Source organism: Thalassophryne amazonica, chromosome 5 (assembly GCF_902500255.1).
Source record: "Thalassophryne amazonica chromosome 5, fThaAma1.1, whole genome shotgun sequence".
Taxonomy (NCBI): domain Eukaryota; kingdom Metazoa; phylum Chordata; class Actinopteri; order Batrachoidiformes; family Batrachoididae; genus Thalassophryne; species Thalassophryne amazonica.
In genome coordinates this window covers 105,173,881-105,179,880 of record NC_047107.1, presented here as the reverse complement: position 1 = coordinate 105,179,880, position 6,000 = coordinate 105,173,881, and positions in this window count along the sequence as shown.

The window sequence follows — 6,000 nt, the reverse complement described above, 5'->3', positions numbered from 1 at the left end:
GAATATAACTGTAAAGATAATAATAATAACAATAATAAGAATAACAATAATCATAATAATAATTATCATCATCATCATCATCATCATAATATTTTAATCATTAAACAACAACAACAACCCATTCCATTTTGGTTTGGATGTTATTGTGAAATCTGGGTTATTTTATTTTTGTGAAAAAATGTATTACTTTCTTTGTTGTTATAAAATGGGGTGTTGCTCAGTACCTTAAATAAAAAAATAAATTAAATAAGCTTGATTGTTCCTGTCAGGCAGGCAATGAAAAGTGAAAATTAAATTTGTAAATGGCTGATGTACAATTACACTGTAAATGCCATAAGGGAAAAAAGATTGTGGAAGTGTGCACTTTATGAGCATACTTTTCTAGATTATGCACAATTTTAAGATTATAGCTGTGATTATAGTTCTGAATCCTTTCACTGAACTGAATATTTTCTAATGATTGTAAAAAAATTACTTATAAGTGATAATGTGGTTGACTGGCAGCAGAACGTCAGATACAGTAATGCAGCACAATATAACAAGGGTCTGTTTGGCATCCTTCAATTTGAAATGAAATAAGAATGTTATGACTATTGAATTTCTATATGCAGAAAAAGAATTGTTAGAAAAAATTGAATAAAATCTACTTCATCAAACAGTGAAGAGGAGCTGCTTTTTGCAGTGAATGCAGCTTGATTTTTACAGAATAAATCTTATTTCATTTATTTATGTCTGTTCAGCCCACCTTTTCTGCAGATCATCAGTAGAACAGCCTCGTATACTAATTAAACAATATGAGGCATAAGAAGCAAAATGTGTCAAAGATGTGCTTTTTTGAAGACTGTCCTTTTGAAAAACTGGTTCTTTTATCTAATTTTTAATACTGATGCAAATCTGTGAAATGGGATAATAAATTGTAAAAATGTAGAAAAGGTCACTGTGACAAAATTCACAATGACTTAATTTAAAAAAGGAGGGGGGGGGGGGGTGTAATATGTAATTGACACAGTCAGGCTTTTCTTCAGGTCCATGCTGCAGATCACTGTGACATCACAGGTTCTCACTTTGCTTTATGACACAATCATTTACGCCACTAATTATGAAACATAATAATGCAGATGTCACTTTCAGTGGGATTGCCAGCAGGAATCATATTTCCTGTTTGCATGTCTGACATTTTTGTGTTTGAGTGTCACCGTGTGAGTCTGCTGCTGCACATCAGAAACATTAAAGTGCCGCGCAGGACGCAAAATAATGAGTCTGTAAAAACACAAGACACACACATATGTACCTCATGATTAGGCGTACATGTACTTTTCCCACAAATATATTGTCATTATTATTATTAGTTACTTTATATCTTCCAAAAAGTCACACAAATAACTAGAAAGGCTTTCTGGAGATTTCTTATCAAATGGATCTGAATCTTCACAAATCTCCAAGGGTGAACCGCCGGAGGACTGAGGATAAGACAAAGTCCATGTCAGAATCTGAGGAGTAAAAAAAACACATCACACATGATGCCAAAATAAATTCAAAGCCTGGAGCCACAGCTGCTGTCAGAACTTCCTGCCCTGATGATCCATCCAAAATGTGCCCTCACACTGAGTAGGGACCAGGGCCAGCATTTCAAATCCTCACTTCAAGGATTCTGCAGCAGAACACTGTGTTAATAATATAACAGTGATGATGCAGGGACTCAGTTCTTGTCTGTTTGGGGGAAAAAACCCACTAGCCCATGGGTCAAGCAGGTTGTTAGTATCACTTAAGCATACAATCCAGCCTCATATCATGGTCTGTGAAGAATTACACAGGTGTCAAAATATAATGTGCTCCAGTCATACTGAAAGCTATACCACATTATCTGTCTGATCATGACAATTCCAAAAAGGCATAGTTAGAAGTATCTATGACTGAATGTTCTGGAGTTTTGTCACAGCAAAAACTGTGACAAAAGTCAATTTCAGTTTGCACAAGGGTCAAAAGTTAAAGTTGCTCCAATTTTGGAAAAAAAAAAGTGATATAAATGATTGGTTGAGCTAATATTGTTTTTTAAAGGAACCGTTTGCACCATGTGTCATGCTTAGTTATCACGTTATGGAGTAACATGTCACAGAATCCAATGGCTATCGACCTAAGGCTTATAGTTAGGGCTGGATCGGGTGACCCTGGACCATCCCTTGGTTATGTTGCTTTAGACGTAGACTGTGTTTCATAATTATTGTATGGCCTTGCCTTGCAATGTGGAGCGCCTTGGGGCAACTGTTTGTTGTGATTTGGCGCTATACAAGAAAAAAGTTGATTGAGTTGATTGACCTTGTTTGACATTTACTTTGAAGGCCAAGCATTCAACATGGTCAAAACTATTCCATTTATTAATTCTATTAAAACACACACACACCCTAGAAGTGCACATCTCAATGCACCCAGGCACATGACCCATATATAATCCCACCCCCTGCTACTCCCTGATAAAAAAAGTGAATGGTTGTTCTGCCACATCTCAACAACCGCTGGTTGAACGGCCGTGATTGTCATCTTTGGGGAGGTGTAGGCCTGGAGGTCATAATGGCGTATTATCTTGAAAGGTGATGTCAAACGGAACACTTCACTTAAGTCTTACCACTGATTTTATAATGTTTTTGCTCCTGTTTGTTTGTTTGTTTTTGAATAGCCTGGAGCCCACAATTTTTCATATATTGTTATGATTTAGTTTTTTTGTTTTTTTTGAAGATTCATATCCTGATAGGCAAGATGTGACTCACTTTTCAAGATCATATGTCAAAGGTCAAAGTCAGGAAAAATCTCTATCTTTACCATTGAATGAATTTTCAAAAATTCATAACTCTGTCAAAAAAGATTAAATTTGTTCCATATTTGAGAGGCTTATGCAGGGTGGTATCCTTTATCAGCTGACAAAGTTTGATTCAGATCTGATCCAGATTACAGATTTTGTGGCCATTTGAATTTAACATTGAAAACCCCTTTAATGTTGATTTTACATTGTATCTTAATCAAACATGCCCCAATCACTCTCATATTTGAAAGTGAGATGCAGACTGGTACTCACTATCACCTGACAAAGTTTGATTTAGCGGATATTTGATTTTAACATTGAAAAGCCCTTTTGATCTATATTTTGTATTACATTTTAGCTTATGAAAAGTCACTTCTAAAAGGACTTTGTCCATGAAAATTTTTCCAAAGGTACCAATTTGTGGAATTGGCGGAGGTTTGCGCTGTACGAGCGCGGTGCTCTAGTTTATTTATTATATTTGTTCATTTATTTATTTTGCATTTGACTGCACCCTGTTGTCACAGTGAGTGCAGATTGAGATTTTTTTTTTTTGCTCCCATTTTTGTTGAGCTGAAATAAAATATCAAAAATCAAAAAATGATGACTTGAGAGTCAAAATTTAGCTTCCATGATTTTCTGTGCCTTCAATACTCCCGATCAAATCAAAGGCTAGATCTGGCTCTGATAATCTGTCCACCGTTAGTTATTGCTCAGATATGCCTTGAACTGTAAAAGTCCACTCCAAAATGTGCAGGGTTTCAATAAAAAGTCATTATGTGCTGCTGAAGGATGTGGATGTGGCAGTCCTGGAGTAGCGTCACAACTCCATGCAATCCTGCTGAAAGAACTTTGTATGAACATGCCTGAAGCAGACACTTCTTCATTCTCTCTCCACGTGTGGTTCTTGTTACACTTGAAATGAGTGTGATTTTGGATGTGTATGTGACAGAAGCTCATTTTCAGGTACATGTAATGTAACGTCAGTCACAGTTATGTTGAGAGGAAAAAAGCAACCCCTGCTCCTAATTTCAATCACTCTTGTAATGATCAAATTAATCCCTGCAGTAAACCCAAATATGTCCAGGCAGCAGACATGTCCCTTAAAAGTAAAGTAAAGTAAAATAAACTTGGTTTTTCTGTTGATCTGATGTATCAAACTCAGCCAAATTGTAATCAGTTAATCCTCATTACATGCCCTTTTAAACGGGACAATGGTAATATGACAGCATTTATTGCTTTTGAGTCATTGTGTTATACTGGAAAGAATGGACTCATCACAATTTAAATTTGTTTTAATTACTGAAAACCAACACAGAGTTTAAAGGTATAGCAGGAGAGCCTGGAAAAAATGGTAAGATTTTGAAAATACAATTAAAAAAAAAAAATCCAAGTGTCTTCCTTCAGACCTCCTTCCAAGGCCACACCTACAAAGCACAAGAACCTGCATTCCTTGCTCACAGGTGCAGAGAATTGTATAAATTCTTAACCACAAAACACAGAAATGACCTAAATCACCACTCATCCCAATCAAATCTAACATCCCAACATGTTTAACTGAGCTGTCCAGTGGAAAAAGGTCCACCACAGTGTCACTTTGCAGAACTGTCTGGTCTATGGACCAGGAATGTCACAAGGACGGCATGCTGTAGATCTCACAGCTGGAGCTGGCAGCCACCTTTGCACCCTAGGCCTTCCAAGCTGACAGCCAGAGCTGGTCGCAGTGCGTCACCAAGGAAGAAATGTGCTGTCGCCACTGTTAAAAAGCAACACCAATGTTTCCTCTGGTTTTAGAACTTCCTTATTTTGGTAGTCGTTATCTCAAATACAGCTTCTTTTGTGAGGAACAGTTGTTGCTTGTACTCTCCCTGCTAACATGCAACTTTTTTCCCTTCTTATTCTTCTCATTCATTTTCTGCCACTTCTCTACAAGAGTGAAGATGGAAGTCAGACTACCAGAGCAAGAATTTTAGCTGAGGAAGCTTCTGCGATTTGAAGCGAAACGTCCTCACGTCAAGCAACCCAGTCCATTCAAAGATTCAAGCTTCTCTACTTAAATTCCTGTAATCACAAAACTAACATGCAACCGCTGGTTAGCTTGAGCAGAGGTACAGTAGTGTTCAGAATAATAGTAGTGCTATGTGACTAAAACGATTAATCCAGGTTTTGAGTATATTTCTTATTGTTACATGGGAAACAAGGTACCAGTAGATTCAGTAGATTCTCACAAATACAACAAGACCAAGCATTCATGATATGTACACTCTTGAAATTGGGCTATTAGCAAAAAAAGTAGAAAAGGGGGTGTTCACAATAATAGTAGCATCTGCTGTTGACGCTACAAACTCAAAACTATTATGTTCAAAATGCGTTTTTAGCGATCCTGTGAATCACTAAACTAGTATTTAGTTGTATAACCACAGTTTTTCATGATTTCTTCACATCTGCGAGGCATTAATTTTGTTGGTTTTGCTTCAGAAACAGCTTTTTTTGATGTCACCCCACAAGTTCTCAATTGGATTTAGGTCCGGGGATTGGGCAGGCCACTCCAAAACATTAATTTTGTTGGTTTGGAACCAAGATTTTGCTCATTTACTAGTGTGCTTGGGGTCATTGTCTTGTTGAAACACCCATTTCAAGGGCATGTCCTTTTCAGCATAACGCAACATGACCTCTTCAAGTATTGTGACATATCCAAACTGATCCATGATACCTGGTACACGATATATAAGCCCAACACCATAGTAGGAGAAACATGCCCATATCATGATGCTTGCACCACCATGCTTCACTGTCTTCACTGTGAACTGTGGCTTGAATTCAGAGTTTGGGGTTCGTTTCACAAACTGTCTGTGGCCCTTGGACCCAAAAAGAACAATTTTACTCTCATCAGTCCATAAAATATTCCTCCATTTCTCTTTAGGCCAGTTGATGTGTTCTTTGGCAAATTGTAACCTCTTCTGCACGTCTTTTATTTAACAGAGGGACTTTCTGGGGGATTCTTGCACATAAATTAGCTTCACACAGGTGTCTTCTGTCACAGCACTTACAGGTAACTCCAGACTGTCTTTGATCATCCTGGAGCTGATCAGTGGGTGAGCCTTTGCCATTCTGGTTATTCTTCTATCTATTTTGATGGTTGTTTTCTGTTTTCTTCCACGAGTCTCTGTTTTTTTGTCCATTTTAAAGCATTGGAGATCATTGTA